At 44.6% G+C, this 20,439-nt stretch overlaps 1 protein-coding gene across 1 annotated transcript in view; it reads left to right on the top strand.

The window, feature by feature from the left end:
- The window catches only part of LOC134339072 (syndecan-3-like), a 320,468-nt gene that overhangs the window by 205,011 nt on the left and 95,018 nt on the right, over window positions 1-20,439 (top strand). The window lies entirely within an intron of this gene.

Below are 20,439 nucleotides of genomic sequence, written 5' to 3'. Positions count from 1 at the left end.
CATTGTAGATACGCTGTAAATATAGGATTGTCTTTTGATCTTTAGCATGTAAAATGTCATGTGATATTGGGTCGAACGCACCTCTTGCTCTGAAAAGGTGTCAATATGATACCTGCTGCTCCTTTCTGTTGAATAAACCACTTCTGTCTCTCTCCGGTGACTTTGTTCATATTACAACACCGCCCAAGTGCATATCTTCTCTAAAAGGGGTCAGACAGACATGCATCTGTAGATTTTCTCTTGTTTATGATTCAGTGCATCGTTCCTTGAGTCAAACGGTCATTTACTCTATTTAAAGCTCAGCTACTTGAGCAAACAATCCCCATTGACACTACAGCCCTGGTCTGAACGTTGGGTGCAAGATCAGAGCACCAGCCCACTCAGACCTCTCAGGTTAAATTAAACAGGTACATTGGTTTATTATTGTCACATACACTGAATATTTGTTTTTCAAGCCATTCATACAGATCGTTTCACATTTAATGTGGAAAATAAATGCAGGAGGTATGTGTCTCGGTGCTGTGACCTCACAGGTCAGTATCACATGCGACGTAAGGATTGCGTGCAAGCAGGCAACTCTGTTTCTAACATTCAATGTTCAAAGTAAATTCTATTATCATCATGTCATCATATACAAACCTGAGCTTCATTCTGCTGTGGGCATTCTCAGTAAATCTATAGAATAGTAACTATAACAGGATCAATGAAAGATCAACCAGAGTGCAGAAGACATCAAACTCTGCAAATGCAAATATAAATAAATAGCAATAAATATTGAGGACATGAGATTATGAGATAAAGAGTCCTTAAAGTGAGGTCATTGGTTGTGGGAACATTTCAATGATTGAACAAGTGATTAAAATATTGACAATATTATTAGCTGCAAAATTAACTGAATGTTTGCAGTTTGCAAAAGGTGTTATTAAATAATCTTTCATCTCTGCTACAGCTGCCTACTAGATGAGATGGGTCTCTGTTCTCACGTTTAGGTGACTTCATTGAAGCATGTACAATTGCCAGTGCAGACAGTGAGAAGCCTTTTATCAGACTACAGTGTCTATTACTCAGGATAAGGGGCTGCTAATTTCGCTCTTCGATTAGGTAGAGATGAAATTAGAGATACATTTTGCAATTGTCTTTCCCACAAGGATGTGAATAACAAGTGGATGAATAAAGAGGCCTAGATCAATTGATTTTTGATCATCATGATATTCAAAAGAAATCCGGACAAAGAAAAGAGAAAATTTCAATTATTATTTTAAAGCTAGTAGGCATGAGCTCCTTTACTTTTGTGAATCTAAGCAGAGGCAAGAAGATCATTTTGCAGATGACTTGAATGTTTTCTGCAGTAGCTATTTCGAGTTTATAATCTGGACACTTCTTCCCTTCCCTTTTGGCCTTCTCCATTGCCGCAGTGAGGTCCAACTGGAAGAACAACAGCTCTATTCTCTGCTTGGGTATCTTGCAGCCCAGTGATAGGAACACCAAAATTACCAATTTCAAGTTATCCTCACCCCAAGTGTTTTCCTCCCATGATCACTGACCTGTCCCCCCCCCCCACCCCAGGTTTCTTCTCCTCCCCCATCTGGTTCCACCTCTCATCATGGTTATGGGACCATGAACACAAGGCGCATAATGATGATGTCATATGACGGCACGTAACGATGATGTCATATGACATCACATAACGATGATCATGACAGCAGATAATAATGATGGTCATATGACAGCACATAATGATGTCATGACAGCATATAATGACGATATAACAGCACATAACAATGACATCATATGACAGCACATAACGATATCATATGACAGCAGATGATGATGATGCATCCCTGTCAGGAGGGTAAGTAAGTCTGTGCACAGTACTCCAAGTGTGGCTTAGTCAAAGCTCCACAAATTACAGGAAGATGTCATCAGTCTTATTCCCTGAGCCCCTTACAATAAAGGCCAACGTGGCATTTGATTACTTACTGTATGGATGTGGTAAAGGTACGATGGGGTGAGTAATGATATCGCTGCAGGGCATTTGGTACAACACAAACTCCCCCAAAACAATCCTGACAAAGGCTCTTGGTGGCATAGTGGTTAGCACAACGCTTTACAATACCAGCACCCCATGTTCCATTCCCGCCACTGCCTGTAACAAGTTTGTAGGTTCTTCCTGTGACCGCGTGGCCTTCCTCTGGGTGCTCCAGTTTCCTCCCACAGTCCAAAGACATACCAGTTGGTTGTTTAATTGGTCTTTATAAACTGTCTCGTGATTCGGGTAGGGTTAAGTCAGGAGTAGCTAGGCTGCGCGGCTCGCAGGGCAGGAAGAGCCTATCCCATGCTGTATCACAATAAAAAGCCATTTGTTAAAATATTGACGGTTCGTTTCTGTCCATAGACGCTGCCCGGCCTGCTGAGTTCCTCCAGCATTTTGTGTGTGTTGCTCTGAATTTCCAGCATCTGCAGATTCTCTTGTGTTTATGAAAAAAAAACATTTTGTTTCAAAAGAATGGGAATTATGCTCAGCCTAATATAACACAAGTCTGTATTTTTTTTTACTAACTGAACACACTATTGATCTATTTAGTAAAAAGCCTTAAACTATCTTCTGGATTGCTGTGATTTTCTTTTCCTTTACAAACTAAGGCACATTAAAAGACTTCGTCAGATAAGCCTCCAGGGAGGCTTCCCAGGAAACTTAACCATGTCGTGGGTCCATTAACGCAAGCTGAAGTGATAACCCACTCAGCAAAAAACACTCATAAAAATTAAGACGGTACATCGGCCAAAGAAGATGGAACCAATTTCATGCATTTTATAGTTTAAACAGAAAAACTACAGCACAATACAGGTCCTTCGGCTCACGTTGCTGTACCGAACATGTACTTACTTTAGAAATTACCTGGGGTTACCCATAGCCCTCTATTTTTCTAAGCTCCATGTACCTATCCAGGAGCCTCTTAAAAGACCCTATTGTATCCGCCTCCACCACCGTCACCGGCAGCCCATTCCACGCACTCACCACTCTCTGCGTAAAAAACTTATCCCTGACATCTCCTCTGTGCCTACTTCCAAGCACCTTAAAACTGTGCCCTCTCGTGTTAGCCATTCCAGCCCTGGGAAAAAGCCTCTGGCTATCCACACGATCAATGCCTCTCATCATCTTATACGCCTCTATCAGGTCACCTCTCATCCTCCGTCGCTCCAAGGAGAAAAGGCCGAGTTCACTCAACCTATTCTCATAAGGCATGCTCCCCAATCCATGCGACATCCTTGTAAATCTCTTCTGCACCTTTTCCATGGTTTCCACATCCTTCCTGTAGTGAGGTGACCAGAACCGAGCACAGTACTCCAAGTGGGGTCTGACCAGGGTCCTATATAGTTGTAACATTACCTCTCGGCTCTTAAACTCAATCCCACGGTTGATGAAGGCTAAGGCATCGTGTGCCTTCTTAACTACACGGTCACAATTTGCCACAGAATCCCACCTGAACACTCTATATATAGTTTTTCTTTCCTGATCTCATGAAGTCTGTGACTCTGTTCTCCTTACCAGAGCTTTTGAAGGTCCCGGTGAGGATGTAGCAAAAGGCAGCAGCTCAGAAACCGGACATAAGATCAGATAAGATAAAACTTTATTTATCCTGAAGGAGATTATTGTTGCAAGGCCGCTCAGTCAGAAATATATACTTTAAAATACAAAATGTAAACATTGAGATATGAAAGAATACAAAAAGTGCATTAAGAAGTAATAGTGCAAAATACAGATGTGCAATGAAACCATATACTTGTAGTCTTAAGGAGGAGGAGCTTTAGAGTCTTATAGCCACAGGGAGAAAGGATCTCTTGTGGTGTTCAGTGGTGTAACTCAGTGGAATCAGCCTGTTACTAAAGGTGCTTCTCTGTTTGTCCAGTACGTCATGGAGGGGGTGAGAGGGATTGTCCATGTCAGCTGGACAAGCTGGCTGTCAGTTTACAGACACTGACTTCCCCGGTGTGATTACATTAATATGTCGGTGCTATCAGCAAAATCATATTTGAAACCTGGCTGCATCACCGTCTGGTATGGGGGGTCGGGGGGAGGGGTGCAACTGCAGAGAGCTGTCAGATTAGTCAGCCCGTCTTAGGTCCCAGCCTCCGTAGCATCCAAGACAGCTTCAAGGAGCGATGCCTTAGGAAGGTGGTGTCTATCTTTAAGGACCCCCCCACCACCCAGGACTTGCCCTTTTCTCACTGTTACCATCAGGGAGGAGGTACAGAAGCCTGAAGGAACACACTCAACGATTCAGCAACAGCTTCTTCCCCTCTTCCATCTGATTTCTGAAAGAGCACTGAACCCATGAACGCCAGCTCACCACTTTTTTATTTCTGTTTTACGTTGCACTACTTATCTTACCTTAACTATTTAATATACTTACTCCAATTCAGTGTTCTTGATCTCAATTTATTTATCATGTATCGCATTGTACTGCTGCCGTAAAGTTAACAAATTTCACAACGTATGCCGGTGACATTAACCTGACTCAGATTCTGATTGTGATCTGTCAGTCATAGCAGAACGGACCCCAGAGAGACCAGAAGAAATAATTTTGAGAACAAAAGTCCCTGGAGGTCATTATTCTTTCTTCTTGTGTTGTTCCACTGCTGAAAGCATTCATTAAGCTGCTTTCCTGAGGATTTATTTACATTGTTGTAGCTTACTTGTCCCAGCGCAAAGAGCAAGTACCATTGATACTGTGATATTTATGTTTTCTAACTAAATAACCACTAAATTACTTGTTTGGAATGCACACACCATAATTTTGATCAAACTGCTGACTTCCAGTTAGAGCAGAGTGCAAATTCACGTAGGGCGCTCTTTGCTTCAAAGGTTCAAGTCTCAAAGAACATTTATTATCAAAGTATGTATACAGTATTCTTCCCACAGACAGCCACAAAACAAAAAAAAGACGGGACCCGTTCAAAGAAAAACATCAAACTGCCACCCACCTCACGCGCGGAAAAAAAAACAAATTGCACAAACGGCAAAAAAAACGAGGGTAAAACACGGAATATAAAACACAAAGGGTCCAGGCATATTCAGTTCAGTTCAATCTAGCACCGTGTCGTCCCTTAGCGGCAGGGCGCCCTGCTCAAAAACACACAATATAGCAACAAAAAAAATGGAGTGACCAGAAACCAGAAACACATCCTAACATGAACCACAGAGTCCAATCCACAAGCCGCATTGATTAAACTTTGCCCAAGATCTAGGACTCTGGCACCATCCTCTGACAGCATCGCGGGAAAGAGAGACCTTTCCAATGCAGGGGCCTGCCTCTGGGAGCAGCGAGTGAGAGGGGGACAGAGGGACCGTCGTACCCAGACACCTTCCTTTGGCAGCAGTGAGCGAGAGGCTGGTAGAGCTTCCTGACTGAGCTCTGCGGCGTTACACTTACGTAGTTCGACGTGCGTGACTGGATTAAAGGACATTGGGTGCTCCTTGAAGTTTTGGTCTTCAACCACTGGCAATTCGACTGTGTCTATAAACCATCACAAATTCAAAATTCAAAGTAAGTTTTTAATCAAAGTACATATATGACAATCATGAGATTCATTTTCTTGTGGGCATACTCAATAAATCTATAATAGAATAACAACCACAATAGAATCAATGAAAGATCGCTCCAACCTGAATGTTCAACCAATGTCCAAAATCCAACAGACTGTGTAAATATAAGAAGAAAGAAAATAATAATAATAATAAATAAATAAGCAACAAATACTGAGAACATGAGATGAAGACTCCTTCAAAGTGAGTCCATGGGTTGTGGGAACATTTCAATGATGGTGTAATTGGGGTTACAAACAAGAGAAAATCTGCAGGTGCTGGAAATCCGAGCAACACACACAAACTGCTGGAGGAACTCAGCAGGCCAGGCAGCATCTGTGGAAAAGAGTACAGTCGACGTTTCGGGTCTCAGCCTGGCCTGCTGAGTTCCTCCAGCATTTTGTGTGTGTCGAGTGACGTTATCCCCCTTTTGTTCAATAGCCTGATGTCTGAGGGGTAATAAGTGTTCCTGAACCTGGTGGCGTGAGTCCTGAGGCTCCTGTAGCTTCTTCCTGTTGGCAGGGTGAATGTGGCATGGGTGGGCTTCTCACCTCTCCCATATCGAGCCGCAGGGGTGCACACGGGAGGGGTGTGGGTATCAGTTCCACAGAACACAGCATGGACAAGAAGATGGCCTTTGGAGCAGTTCGTGTGGGATCGTTACTCTATTTCTGATGTTCTCGGCATGTTGTGCTAACTCGTTAAAGTCGCCCAGCTCCCTCAGAGTTCCTTCATTTACCGTCTCTCATGTTTTAACATTGACACTGACAGGGGCATAGGTGGGGGGAAATGCTCACAGCCTTTTTCCCAGGAGTTGAGGAATCTAAAACTAAGTGGCATAGGTTTAGGGTGAGAGGGAAGAGATTTAAAAGAGACTTGAGGAGCAACTTTATCACACAGAGGGCGATGCATATATGTGACAAGTTATCAGAAGAAGTGGTTAAGGCAGATACAATAACAAGATTTAACAGATGTTTGGACAGGTAAAGGTTTGGAGGAATATGGGAGCAAATGTCCGCAAATGGGCCTGAGAATGAGGAAGGACCCGAGGTTTGACCGACTTAAGTGCCGGCACTTGTGTTGAACTGAGGCTGCGGCCTGCAGCTGACAGGCTCCTGGATCGGCTCCTGTGATGACCGGATTCGTGACCGTGATTTCACTTTCGTGATCTTCAGTTCTGAATGTTATTGTCTTACTTCTACTGCTTTCATGATTTGATTTTTATTCTGCACACTGGGTGTTTGACAGTCTTTTCAAAATGGGTTCTATTGGGTTTCTAGGTTTTGTGGCTGCCTGTAAGGAGACGAATCTCAAGGTTGCATATGATATACGTACTTCGGTAATAAATGTACTTTGAACTTTGAACCTGGGCAAATTGGTTATAGAGTCATGGAGAAGTACAGCAAAGAAACAGACCCTTCAGCCCATCTAGTCCAGACTGAAACCATTTAAACTGCTTACTCCCATCGAACTGCACCGGGACCATAGCCCTCCATACCCCTACCATCCATGTACCTATCCAAACTTCTCTTAAAGGTTGGAATCGAGCTCACTCCACCACTTGCGCAGGCAGCTCGCTCCACAAGCTCACCACCCTCTGAGTGAAGAAGGTTCCCCTCATGTTCCCCTTAAACTTCTCACCTTTCACCCTTAACCCATGACCTCTGGTTGTAGTCCCGCTCAACCTCAGCAGAAAAAGCCTGCTTGCATTTACCCTATCTAAAAAAGTTGAAGTCTGTCCCAAGCCTTGAGGCCTATCAGGCCAGTGCTTATGCCGGTTTCTGTGGCGTGAAGCGACTGAGAGTACAAGAACACCCCCCCCCCCCCCGGATAGGACGCCAGTCTATTGCGAGGTTAACCCCCAGCATTTGCCAGTATTTTCAGCTGGGTGGACCGGAGCAGTGTGTGGTTAAGTGCCTTGCTCAAGGACACAACACGCTGCCTTGGCCGAGACTCGAACCCACAATGTTCAGATTGTGAGCCCAACGCCCTAACCGCTTGGCCACGTGCCACTATTTATACACCACATAATTTTGTATACCTCAGTCAGTCAGGTCAGTCTGGACGGTTTGGGCTGAAGAGCCTATGATTCAATGACTTCTTCTTTGGGATTGAGGTAGATATGACACCAGTTCTCCAGCTTCTGAGATGGCTGGTGAGGCACCTCACCAACTAAGGTAACTGGACTCTGGAAATGGTGATGTGAGTAGATGAGTCACTCTGTGCTACTGTGCCCATGCAAAGCAAAGTGCACTGTAAAACCCTTTGTTGTCTTCACACTTAGAATGGATGCCATGGTCTTCAGCAGAGAACTGATTGTAGACTTCAGGAGAGGGAAGCCGGAGGCCCATGAGCCAGTCCTCATAGGAGGATCAGAGCTGGAGAGGGTTAGCAACTTTAAATTCCTCTGTGTTCCCATTTCTGAGGACCTGTCCGGGACCCAGCACGTAAATGCAATTGCGAAGAAAGCACGACAGCGCCTCTACTTCCTTAGGAGTCTGCGGAGATTTGGCATGTCATCAAAAACTTCGACAAAATTTAATAGATGTGTAGCGGAGAGTGTATTGACTGGCCGCATCATGGCCTGGTATGGGACCACCATTGCCTTTGAACGGAAAATCCTACAAAAGGTAGTGGATTTGGCCCAGTACATCATGGGCAATGCTCTCCCAACCATTGAGCACATTGACATGAAAAGCAATCTTTGGAAAATAGCATCCATCATCAGAGATGCTCACCACCCAGGACATGCTCTCTTCTTGCTGCTGCCATCAGGAAGAAGGTACAAGAGCCTCAGGACTGGCACCACCAGGTTCAAGAACAGTTACTACCCCTCGACCATCAGGCTCTTAAATAAAAGGGGATAACTACACTCACTTTCCCCACAGCCAGTGATCTCACTTTCAGGACTCTTTATCTTGATATTTCATGCTCTCGTTATTTATTGCTATTTATTTAAATTTGCATTTGCACAGTTTGTTGTCTTCTGCACGCTGGTTGATCTTTCATTGATCCTGTTATAGTTACTATTCTATAGATTTGCTGAGTACGCCCGCAGGAAAGTGAACCTGAGTGTAGTTTGTGGTGACATACATGAACTTTGAACTTTGAACAGTCAACAAGCAACCTTGTGTTGTTTTTCAGCCCCTCATTGACACGATGACCAGATTGTCAAAGTCCATGTGCTTTTGTTAATCGATCACTGGCTGAGGGAGTTGTAAGTTGATACCAACTTTATTGACTTTGTTAAACCGATAACTGAGTGATCTGTTGGGCAAGTAGTTAAGGCAACAACATTTCCCGTTCATGAGTTGTATAAGTCAAGTCCAGATAAAAATGGCAGATTTCATTAACTGAAGGACATCGGTGAACCAGGTGAGTCCTGGTGACAAGCTGGTCGTTTCCTAGATACCATTACTTACCCTGGCTTTTAAATTCCAGGTTGAACGAGCTGGTTAAGTTCCCAGCTACAGTGGTGGGCTTTGTACTCATGTCTTCAGATAACGCATTAAGGCCTCTGGCCCTCTGTTGTTTTCGGATGGTAGCAGTCACAGCTTTGAGAGACAGCAGGAAAAGTGCTAAGGGAATATCACCGCCTGCAGGGACCCCTCTGTATTGCAAACTAGAGATTCTGCAGATGCTGGCACTTCAGAGACACACACACACAAAATGTTGGTGGAACTCAGCAGGTCAAGAAGAAAGGAATAATCAGTCGATGTTTCGGGCCCAGACCTTTCATCTAATGTTGTGATGAAGGATCTCAGGCTGAACCCTCGACTGTTTATTCCTGTCCATAGATGCTGCTTGACCTGCTGAGCTCCACCAGTATTCTGTGCATATTCCCCAGTCTCTCTACTTGCCCGTTACGCCACTGGCGTTTAGGACAGCAGTGAAGGTCCTCCATTTCTGCTGGTGTCCAGGGCTTCCTTCATCGTGTCAGTCGCTTCCTCTCGGTTTTCACTCCTGTCAGTCATGCAAGTCCCGGGGTGGAGACTCAGGAATACAGTCACACTCAGATGTAGAGCAATTCTTCATTGCTGTCTCTGTAACAGTTTTGTTTGACCAGTCAGGGTTGTTAGCCCTGAGCTGAACCCCTGAACCTGGAGGACCGGTGGACCACTCTTAGTCTGACCTCTACCCTTTGACCTGCTTGGCACGGGTGACCCTACCAAAGCCCTGACTCCAGCCAACGTAGCTCTCCAGGTCAATGAGGCACGCAAGCCTCCAAACCCTAGGACAAGGTTGTGGTCCTCTTGTAGGACTTCCCTCTCCAATCCTGACTTCGAGCAATATCTTCACTGTTGCTGTCTCGTTCTGAAATATTCTCCCCAATACCAGTGGGGGAGCAACATCAGTACAGAAATAGCAGTGGACCCAGGGGGTGGTCCTCCCGATCACCACCTCAAGGACCACTAAGGATCAGCGATAAATGCTGGCACTATTCAAAAGCAAATTAAAAATGATAAGGTAACATAATGTTACCCATCATGCCTTGAGATACGAATATTACCCATTCTCTCTTGGTCAGTTTGCTTTCATCTAATGAGTTCCTCTCTGAAAGGGCTTTATAAATTGATTCAATAAAGGACATTTCAAATGAAACGATTCATTAATTTACCTAACTGCATTGACGTGTCCTGGATAACGTCATTCCCTCGATTCCTCTCTGCAATCACTGTCTGCATCTCATCAAATAATTGACCTTGTTTCCTGTCCTGTTCACTGCTACAGCGAGCCCTTTTTAAGCTTCAACACACACATTAACTGCGCTTGATATTTTGGTCAGCTCACTCACGAAACTGGCTGTGAAAATAACAGGGGACACTAACTGCTGTGACCTTAAAGGTTCTGTTTCCTGTAAAGACTCTTCAACTCTGCCGTTAGGTTAAAACCCCCTGAAAGTTTCAGTTTATAAAAGTTCTTTGTTGTAAATTGGTCTGACTTTATTTTCTCATCTGTCTTTCTTTCTTACCTCTTGTATTTATTGTTTTCAGGAAATCCAGGATGATGAAATACTTTGATTGGACAGAATAGAATTTATTTCTTGCACTGCTCTGTAGGTGGTGTCTCGGGCGCAGAAATTAGGGGCAGCCCCTACTTTTGAAGTTTGCTCGGGAATTGCCGATTTGAATTACCGGTCCTGGGAATTGTCCTGAATTATGTGCATCCAAGGCTTATCCCTGAGAGACAACTTGCCATGTGAGATAGAGTCGGCGGGGTTTTATTGGTAATTATAGTTCCATCTGTTTCGTGCCAGTCCACTCCTGAACACACCAGCTGATGTCAGATCCCCACTGCCGGTGTAGGTCCAGTGAAACTTGAGTCCTTTGAAGTTGTTTCACCTTAATGAAGATGGGGTGGGGGGGGGGGCGATACAGAGTCACACAGCCATTTGTTACTGAAACAGGCCTTTCTGCCCATCATGTACATGCCGACCACCAACTCTTATCTATACAACTCCAATTTACCAGCATTTTGTAATCTAGGATGAGGCGTGGAGACCAGAAGCTACAGGAGTAGAATTAGGCCATTTGGCCCATCGATTCTGCTCCGCCATTTCATCATGGCTGGTCCAATTTTCCCTCTCAGCCCTAATCTCCTGCATCTCCCCATATTCCTTCATGCCCTGACCAATCAAGGATCTATCAACCTCTGCCTTTCTTTCTTTTCTTTACAAGTCTTTTTATTATTATATTATTCAAAAAAAAAACATGAGTACATTGAAGTAACAACACTTACAATGTCTCAAGGAAAAAAAACATTACCTTAAAGATTGAAAAATTTTGTGATAATGAAAAAAACTCTACTAAGCAGAATAAGTGGGGGGGAAACCCATTAGGTGTACAACCCCGGAGCCATGCGTCATACAAAAAGCTTCTAAAAATAAACATCAAACCACCAGCAAGAAAGAAAAATATACCAAAAAATTTGGAGTTAGATCGTGGAGAAAATCTATCAATTAGCTCAAATGATAATAACGAGCAAATGAGCCCCATCTTTTCTCAAAATCAAATAAAAGTTCAAAGGTTCGACTTCTAATTTTCTCCAAACTAAGACATAGCATCACTTGAGAGAACCATTGTGACAAAGTAGGAGCTGATGTATCCTTCCACTTCAACAAAATGGCCCTAACCTCTGCCTTAATATACATAAAGACTCGGCCTCCACAGAGACTGACTGTGGCAACGGATTCCACAGTTTCACCACTCTCTGGCTAAAGAAATTCCTCCTTATCTCCGCTCTAAAACAAGTCCCCTCTGTTCTGAGGCTGTGTCCTCTGGTCTTAGATTCCACCCCCCATAGGAGCATCCTGTCCACATCCACCCTTTCGAGGCCTTTCAACATTGGACAGGTGTCAATGAGGTCACCGCTCATTTTTCTGAATTCTATGGAGTACAGGCTAAGAGCCATCAAACGCTCCTCATTTGATAACCGTTTCAATCCCAGTATTATTTTCATGAGCCATAGTGTCATAGGGCACAGAAACTGGCCTTTCTGCCCAATTCATCCATGTCAACCCAGTTGCCTGCCTGAGCTGGTCACATGTGCCTGTTTTTGGCCTAAACTTTTCCCAATCCATGTACCCATCTAAATTACTCTTAGATGTAATTTTACCCGTCTCTACAGCTTCCTCTGGCTGCTTACTCCATATTCCTACCACCTTTCCTGTGGCAAACGTTTCCCCTCAATTTCCTTGTTAAATCTTTCCCCTCTCATATTTAAACCTACGCTCTCTCGTTTGAGACTCCCCAGCTCATAAACACGAGGAATTCTGCCGACTCTGGAAATGAAAAGCGACACGCACAAAGTGCGGGAGGAACTCAGCAGGTCGGGCAGCATCTGTGGAAATGAATAAACAGCTGACATTTCGGGCCGAGACCCTTCATCAGGACACTATGACCATTCACCTCATCAAAGAGTTTTGTTTAATTTAACTTCAGCATTTTACACTCCAGGGAAAATATCCCAGTCTTCCAGGTATCTCCTTATAACTCAAGCCCTCCTCTCCCTGTTACATCCTTGTGATCTTTTCTCAAAAGTTCATTTATTATCAAAGTATACATAAAGATAGAAACCTACAGCACATTACAGGCCAACCATGTAACCTTCTCTAGAAACTGCCTAGAATTTCCCTAGTGCATACCCCTCTATTTTTCCAAGCTCCATTCTCCTAAGAGGCTCTTAAAAGACCCTATTGTATTCGTTTCCATCACCACCGCCATTGGCAGTATATCCCACGCACCCACCACTCTGTGTGAAAACCTTACCCCGACATCCCCGCGGTACCTATTTCCAAGCACCTTAAAACTACGCCCCTTGTGTTGGTCATTTCAGCCCTGGGGAAATGCCTCTGACTATCCACATGATCAATACCTCTCATCATCTTATACACCTCTCATCCTCCGTCACTCCAAGGAGAAAAGGCCAAGTTCATTCAACCTATTCTCATAAGGTACGCCCTCCAATCCAGGCAACATCATTGTAAGTATAACTCTGAAACTCTTCTTCTCCAGATAGCCACGAAACCAAGAAAGAAAAGAACGGCAGCCCAGTCATCAACCCCCAAATCCCTTCCTGCTTAATAACTGCTGCTCCCATAACTGGGCACCCCAAACTACGTGCAATGCGCCACATGGACACACAATGCACACTCAGAATTGCCTGGAGGAACTCAGCAGGTCAGGCAGCATGTATGGAAATTAACGAACAGTCGACGTTTCAGCAGGTCAGGCAGCATCTATGGAGAGGAATAAACAGTTGATGTTTTAGCAGGTCAGGCAGCATCTGTGGAGAGGAATAAACAGAGTCTGGCTTTATTTGTCATGCATACTTCAAAATACAGCATGTTTGTGTCAAATCAGATCGGTGAGGATTGTGCCAGGCAGTCTGCAAGTGCCGCCCTGCTTCCAGTGCCAACATAGCATGCCCACATCTCACTAATCCTAACTCCGTGTCTTTGGAAAGTGGGAGGAAACCGGAGCATCTAGAGGAAACCCATGCGGCCACAGGGAGAACGTACAGACGCCTTATGGACAGTGGTAGTAATCGAACCCTGAAAAGCACTGTCTTGTCACCTACTTGTAATATGAATTTCCAACCCCCGTACTACTTGGTGCCCTGACCAATGAAGGCAAGCATGCCAAAATCCAAGGTTCAAGGTTCCAGGTACATTTATTATCAAAGTATGTATGCAGTATACAACTCTGAGATTCATCTTCTCCAGATAGCCACAAAACACTACTTTACCTGTGTCTCCAACTGTATACCTGCACCATATTCTGAGCTATAAGCACCAAATATTCTTGCTAATAATTCTTGGCAGTGAATTCAGAACAATATGTGATCACTGAGAATGTTTTGAATGCAGAAACTTATTCCATGGATACTTTGAAAAGGGAGGTTCAAAATTCAGAGTACATTTATTATCAAAGTACCTATACGTTATACAAACTTGAGATTCGTCTCCTGAGGTGAAGGTAGAAGAAAGAAAATGGAAGGATATCATATGGACCGAGATGAGAAGTGGAGTGGGAAGGTGAGACGGGTGGGGCAAAGTGCTCCATTTCATTGAGGTTTTGGCTGGTGTAGATGCCCTGCAGATTATTTGTCTGGAGTAAAAGCTTCGAAAGGTGATACTAATCCTGTTGGTTTTGGCTGCTTTAAATTAAACTGAAGCCCTGGCAGGTAGCTACCTCAACAGAAATTCAAAACCAGTAGATTTTTTTTATATGTCATTGCCATCTTCAAGGCATACAAGAAACCTTAGGTCAGAGAAATCAGACGAGGACCTTCCTTGATTGAATCGAGGTCTCTGTTGGTCAGGTTTGGCCATGGATGTTGTGTCCTAGCTATCAAAATACACAAACCTGGATAGTACAATATGGAGAGCAAGCTGCTGCCCATGTAATAAGCTTCCCCTCTCCACGCATCCAATTAACCCAAAGGAATGGCCAAGACTGATACAGTTTGGCACCAGTGGTGTCGCAAGAGTTGCCAGTCAGCATTGAACTCAGCGTAGGACTGCCTTAAGGGACTCCAGTTCTGCATTTTTCCCTCAGAGTTTACTCCCAAAGCCTTTTCCATTTGTGGGTATAGCCGCAAGGGAGCAGAGGTTTGAGATCAGAGTTTTCCTTCTCCTAGATGAGCTGCCAGCCACAGCCTATGAGCCCCATCTGCCCGAAGCGACTGGTTTTAAGGCACCAGTAACCTGCCTTTTCCCCTTCTCCTGTCAGTAGAAATTATTTCACTGGGCTTAGCAGCTAAGCCACACGTGAAGGGCAGGAGCTGGACTTGGTTGTTAGAAGCTATTTTAGACACCACCATTGGGAGCATTTAACAGGTAGTGGGAGCTTGTCTCCATTACCACCCATGGATATGACAACCTTAAAGAACCAAGCAACACTGAATGAGGGTCAGAAAATTAAACTGAACGTCAGAATCGTTTTGTCATCGCTAATGGATGTCATGAATTTTATTTTTGTTTTGTTGTAGCACTATACTGCAATACATAAAAATCACAGTAAGTTACAATAAGAACAATATAAAATACACAAATAGTGAATAAAGAAAGCAAACCAGAGGGAATGTTCAGTTCACAGACCGTTCAGAAATCTGGCGGCAGAGGGGGAGAGGCTGATTCTAAAACATCCAGTGAGGGTCCTCAGTCTCCAGATGGCAGAGATGAGAAGAGGGCACGTCCTGGATAGTGAGGGACTTCAACGATGGATGCTGCTTCCTTGAGGCACTGCCTGGTGAGGATGTGAAAATCCAGTGGGGCCCCAAGGTGCACAGTGGCTAGCGTGAGGCTGTTCCAGCCTGGGACATCTGAGTTCGGAGTTCGATTCTGACCCCATCTGTAAGGAGTTTCGAACGTCCTAACATGTGGGGTTCATCCAGGTCTAAGTCCGGGGTTCGATTCTGACCCCATCTGTAAGGAGTTTTGAACGTCCAAACATGTGGGGTTCATTCTGGTGCTCTGGATTTCTCCCACAGTCTGAAGCCCTAATGGTTAGTAGGATTGCAAATTGGTCATTGTAAATTGACCTGTGATTAGGCTAGGGATTGATTCTGTGCAATGGAGTCGCCACACCGGACAGTGATGCAGTAACGAGTCAGAACGCTCTTCGTGGTACATCTGTAGAAACTTGATGGAATCTCTGGTGACGTACTCAAGCTCCTAATGAAGTATAGTCGCTTGCGTGCCCTCGTCGTGATTGCACCAATATGTTGGGACCAGGATAGATCCTCTGAGTTGCTGTCGTCCAGGTCCTCGAAGCTGCTCACCCTTTCACTGGTCCCCTCAGTGAGGACTGGCGTGTGTCCTCCTGACTTTCCCTTCCTGAAATCTGCGATCGATCCCTCGGTCCTACTGACACTGAGTGCAAGGTTGTTGCTGTGGCACCACTCCACCAGCTGACCTACCTCACTTCCGGACGCCTCCTCGACACCATCTGAGCTTCTGCCCACCGTCGGCTGAGTCTCTGGTGCGTTCATAGATGGCGTCTGAGCCGCGCCTAGCCCCACGCTCACTAGTGCAGCAGCGGTTGCTCAGCACGTATCCTTGAGGTGCGACTGTGTTGATTGTCTCTGGAGATGAGGCACCTTCCAGCCCTTCGAGCCACGCCACCCAGCAACCCCCGATCTAACCCCAGCCTAATCACAGGACAATTTAAAATGACTAATTAACCCACCATCCGGTACGTCTTTGGACTGTGGGGGGAAACCAGAGCACCTGGAGGAAACCCACGCGGTCACGGGGAGAACGTACAAACTCCTTCCAGCCAGCGGCGGGAATTTAACCAGGGTCGACGGTACAGTAAAGCGTTGTGCTAACCACTACGCCACCGTGCCGACCCGTGAAAGTGAGGAGGAGATAAGATAAGATAAAATAAGACTTTATTTATTTACCGGAAGGAAGTTACTGTTGCAAGGTTGCTTGGTCAGTAATTTATACTTTAAAATACAAAATGTAAGCGTTGAGAAACATACAAAATGTGCATTAAAAAGTAATAGTGAAAAATACAGCCAATGAGAGCGCTTGACATACGCACTGAGCCAATCACGTATTAGTTCACACTCTGCCTCCCCCGTGTGTATAAATGTTCTTCCTCCCTCGCCAAAATATTCCATTTTTTCACCCATAATGTCTGGAAAACAGCCTGCAACTTCCAGTGAGGGTAGTGCATCTATGTCTAGGAAAAACATTAGCATGGATGTGAAACTGCATTCTCATGGTGAAAGCCTTAATTTGCATGTTTGTTCCTCCACAAGTTACTGTGTAAACATAAAATAAAATATCATTTATCTCGGGTTTGATTTTTTTAATATCAGGACACCCAACGCGGACACTCTTATCAAAAAAGCTCAGCAGAGGTTGTATTTCCTACGTCAACTTGGAAGTACAACCTGCCTCAGGAGCTGCTGATTCAATTCTATTCAGGAATAATCCAGTCTGTCCTCTGTTCGTCCATCACTATCCGGTTTGGATCAGCTACCAAACCAGACAAGAATAGACTCCAAAGAACCGTCAGGGCTGCGGAAAGGATTATTGGTGTGAAGCTGCCCTCGATCCAGGACCTATATGCATCTAGAGTCAGGAAGCGGGCAAGCAGCATCATTGTAGACCCATCACACCCTGGACACCACCTGTTCCAACTCCTTCCTTCTGGCAGGTGCTTTAGATCACTGTATGCCAGGACAAATAGGTACAAGAACAATTTCTATCCGTATGCCATCAGTCTTATGAACACTTGAATCTTAGTCTATTACAAACCAAGTCCACCTGTACGTACACAGGTACACCTCATTGTATATAGTTCACGATTATTTGCACTATTGTTTTGTTTGCTTTTTGATTCTGTACAGCGAGAGCTCAGGGAACCCGGCATCAAACTCCCTGTATGTGTCCACGTACTTGACGATAATAAAGAATTCCGATTCTGATTCTGATTCTGACATGTCCATTAACGTAACGTTATAACGACCCTACAGAGCGCTGATTTACCTAGTACTCCCACCTGCAAGGAAAGCGTCCTCACCATTAAGCGGGGTCTGACTGTATATTAAATAGTTAAATTAAATAAGTAATGCAAAATATAGAAATTTAAAAAAACGTCGCGAGGCAGTGTTCATGGGTTCAATGTCCATTCAGAAGTTGGATGGCAGGGGATTCAAAGGAGGTTCTCAAAAATTATTTCAGGACTGAAAGGCTTATCATATGAGGTGTGTTTGATGGCTCTGGGCCTGTACCCACTTGAATTCGGAAGAATGAGAGGGGATCCCATCGGGGGAGTGGGACTAAATGGGAGAATGGATCAGCTCATGATAAAATGGCGGAGCAGACTCGATGGGCCGAATGGCCGACTTCTGCTCCTTTGTCTTATGGTCTTATGGAAACCTGTCGAATGTTGAAAGACCTGGGTGTGGAGAGGATGTTTCCTATGGTGGGGGAGACTGGAGCCAGAGGGCACAATCTCAGAATTGAACGGATATGAGGAGGAATTTCTTTAGTCTGAGGGTAGTGAATCTGTGGAATCTTTTGCTACAGACCATCGTGGAGGCCAGGTCATTGGGTATATATGAAGCAGGGGTGGAGAGATTTATAATCACTCAGGGTGTGAAAGGTTATGGGGAGAAGACAAGAGAATGGGGTTGAGAGGGAAATGAATCAGCCGTGATTACATGGTAGAGCAGACTCAATGGGCTGAATGGCCTAATTCTGCTCCAATGCCTTATGGGCTTATGGCCTTAATGGTCGGTATCCTTATTTGACAGGTTTTAGGGGGTGCTGGAGATTACAGAAGGTCCATGGGGCTCAAAGTATTGAGATAATTCAGTGAGAAAGTTAAATGAAAAATATACCAGCACACCAGCTGCCCAGTGAAGAGTTTGCGGGAGATCCTGAGTTTACCTCAGTTCCTTAGAGGGGCAGCCAGTGAACGTCATTAGATGGCTGGGCAAGCCTTTCACTCAACGAGAACAAGTGGGGCTTTCATTCTGAAAGGATGAGAATGATTGACCCAAGGTATTTGAGCACTGTTGGGATAAGAAAAGCCCATGACTGCTCACTTCCTGAAGACATGACTTGAGGTGTTTATCCAGTATTGTCTAGATCCCACATGCCTTTGTGATCGGTACCATATGCTGCAGAGACACAGACCCCACCGTAACAAATCTGAAACATGTTGGGTCACAAATAACCTTTGACCGTGCGAGGTCATGAAATCGTTATGGTAACTACTTCCAGGTCAAAGACAAACAACTGAAAATAAACAACTGCGGACCCATTGGGTGGCAGTGAAATCTCTTGATGATTAATAACGGTTGTTATCTTACAGAAAGCACAAACCGGGACTGATTTTTTGCTTCCTGCAGGCTTTCCCATTCCTCAGCCTGTGGTCACCAATGCAGAAGGACGATCAGGGAAAGAAAAGTGAGGTAGAGTAGACCTTGGTAGATAGAGGGTACGCTGCCTAGTTTCATAAGTATGCACACACAGTTTGAAGACTCTGGCAGCTGGAAGTCTTTACATTACTTTACTTTATTGTCACCAAACAATCGATACTAGAGCGTACAATCATCACAGCGATATTTGATTTTGCACTTTGCGCTCCTTGGAGTACAAATTGATAGTAAATATTCAAAATTTAAATTATAAATCATAAATAGAAAATAGAAAATGGAAAGTAAGGTAGTGCAAAAAAACCGGGAGGCAGATCTGGATATTTGGAGGGTACGGGCCAGATCTGGGTTAGGTTCCGTTCAGCAGTCTTATCACAGTTGGAAAGAAGCTGTTCCCAAATCTGGGCGTACGAGTCTTCAAGCTCCTGAGCCTTCTCCCGGAGGGAAGAGGGACGAAAAGTGTGTTGGCTGGGTGCGTCGTGTCCTTGATTATCCTGGCAGCACTGCTCCAACAGCGTGCAGTGTAAAGTGAGCCTAGGGATGGAAGATTGGTTTGTGTGATGTGCTGCGCCGTGTTCATGATCTTCTGCAGCTTCTTTCGGTCTTGGACAGGACAATTTCCATACCAGGTTGTGATGCACCCTAGAATAATGCTTTCTATGGTGCATCTATAAAAATTAGTGAGGGTTTTAGGGTTCAGGCCAAATTTCTTTAGCTTTCTCAGGGCGCTGGTGGGCCTTCTTGGCAGTGGACTCTGCTTGGGATCTTTGAGATCATGTCACTTTATTGGGGGCAGGGTTCCAAAGAACATAGAACATAGAACAGTACAGCAACAGCCCTTTCAGCCCACATTGCTGTGCCAGACCAGCTAAAAACTAAATTAAATACCCCCAAAAACTAATCCCTCGTACCTACACAATGTCCATACCCCTCCATCTTCCTTACATCCATGTGTCTATCCAAAGTATCTCTTAAAAGCCTCTAATGTATTTGCCTCTACCCCCATACCAGTCATCCACCACTCTCTGAGTGAAAAACTTACCCCTCACACCTGCCTTGAACCTACCTCCTCTCACTTTCAATGCATGCCCTCTGGTATTAGACATTTCTGCCCTGGGAAACAGATACCGTCTGTCTAATCTATCTATGCCTCTCATGGTCTGATAAACCTCGATCAGATCTCCTCTCAGCCTCTGGCGCTCCAGTATAAACAACCCAAATTTATCCAGCTCTCATGATAACACATGCCCACTAAACCAGGCAGCATCCTGATAAACCTCTTCTTCTCCCCCTCAAAACCCTCAACATCCTTCCCACAGTGAAGCATTTTGTGTGTGTTGCTCGGATTTCCATCATCTGCAGATCTTCCCTGGTTTGTAAAGGGAATGTTAATTTGTTAAACCACTCAACACACATCAAAGTTGCTGGTGAATGCAGTAGGCCAGGCAGCA

Source organism: Mobula hypostoma, chromosome 28 (genome assembly GCF_963921235.1).
Source record: "Mobula hypostoma chromosome 28, sMobHyp1.1, whole genome shotgun sequence".
NCBI classification, from domain to species: domain Eukaryota; kingdom Metazoa; phylum Chordata; class Chondrichthyes; order Myliobatiformes; family Myliobatidae; genus Mobula; species Mobula hypostoma.
The sequence above is the reverse complement of the archived record's forward strand: the minus strand, read 5'-3'. Positions and strand labels throughout refer to the sequence as shown.